Source organism: Apium graveolens, chromosome 2 (genome assembly GCF_009905375.1).
Source record: "Apium graveolens cultivar Ventura chromosome 2, ASM990537v1, whole genome shotgun sequence".
Lineage (NCBI taxonomy): Eukaryota > Viridiplantae > Streptophyta > Magnoliopsida > Apiales > Apiaceae > Apium > Apium graveolens.
Window position 1 is genome coordinate 60,426,290 of NC_133648.1, and position 1,814 is coordinate 60,428,103.

Here is a 1,814-nt window from a genome sequence, read left to right on the forward strand (position 1 = left end):
TCTGTCACAAGTTATAATTATACATAATTTGATTCTCAAAATAGAATGCTTGATCTACCAATGGATCTACCTCTGCAGCTATAGCAGCCACAACATCATCGGGAAGACGCGGGACGCTTCCCACGCGCTTGCGCTGGGTCTGCTGGAGTCTGGCCATCTTTCCTAACTGTTGTTGTGTGATGAAAAAATAAAGCAAGAGTGAGCCTTACAGCTCGCAAGATAATATATAGTGATAACAATAATATAAGTATCTAAATGGATACTTACTAGAATTCTTTATCATGAGTAATGTAATTACTTACTGGATATAAGTTTTAAAAGAAGATGAAGTTACCAGTTACTTCACTATACTTATACCATTTTTAAAGCTACTTGAACTACCACTGTTCAAAGTATAATAAAATTCACGAGATCATCCCATAGATGAGACCACAAATAAAACTTGAAAATATTTGATCTTTGAAATATTTTGAAAAGAAATGAAGTTACGAGATACTTCATTCAATGGATACACCAATAAAAATGTTTGACCCTGTCAATGCTTCGGCAACCACCCATTAGTAGCCTTTCGATCGAAATGCTACGGGTAGTGTTGCAGAATTATCCAAATGGATGATGAACTCATTACGGGAGTTTGCCGTGCCAGGAAGACCACTTACGATGATCAGTCATAGTAGTACAACCCCACCATTTTCTACATGTAGAGGAGAACCTGTCGGATTTACTTGTCAACCGAACACTGAACTCCTAAGGAATGAACCGCCTTAGCGGAACTTCCAGGCCATTTGGGCCAATATAATAAGGCTGGGCCGGCGCTACTCGGCCACTTACGCCACTCCTAGTTCAGATGAAATCCATGACTCTGAAACGTAAAGCTCGTTCCCCTTTCCCCAAGTAGAACTTGTTGATACGACTCCACCAAGAAGTCGTATCTAGTTGGAAAGGAAAACTCACCGATATTTCCCAGGCGATGCCTGTTAATGGATTAACTTGTTCCAAGAATTTTACTTCCCGAGTGTTGGGTAAGTAATCAATTCATTTAACAAAACAGCAACCTTGTTGCGAATATAAAACACACCACAGAGCCGGATCCCTCAGGTTTTGAGCGAGTATTTAAATCCCCTTAAAAGGAAGATCTTAAATATAAAAATGAGTTTTGGGATCCGCTCTATCTTTTAAAAATCATTTTGAAGACTCGAAAACACTTTATAGAGTGTTTGGAGTAAAGCTGATTTAATGAAGTAAATCAGTCCCCAGAATATTGAGAAAATGACTGAATATTATTATTTAAATAATATTCCCATAAAGAATAATCTTTAAAAAAATAATTGAAGTAAAAGTATTAAATCTTATACTTGAAACGAGTATTAAATAACCAAAGATATACTTATATGAAAGTACTATCTTTATTTGAATAATCGAAAATAAGTTTGATTATTTACACCTTATTCTTTAGTAAAATAAAGAACAAATCTCAGCAAATAATCGGAGTCATAGATCCTCAAATGAATATTCAAAAATATTCATTAACCAATATAAACTGAGTCATAAGCCCTCGAATGAATATTCAAATAATATTTAGATAATAAAATAAAAGGAGTCATAAGTCCTCGAATGAATATTCAAACTAGTATTCATTTAATATAAAGGAGTCATACGCCTTCGAATAATATTCGAAATAATATTCAAAAATAAAATAAAGTTATAGTTATCGAATAAACCTTATTCGATTAATAGTTTTGAAAACTATGACCATATATATATATAAGTATAAATATATATATATATATATATATATTTATATCCATATATAC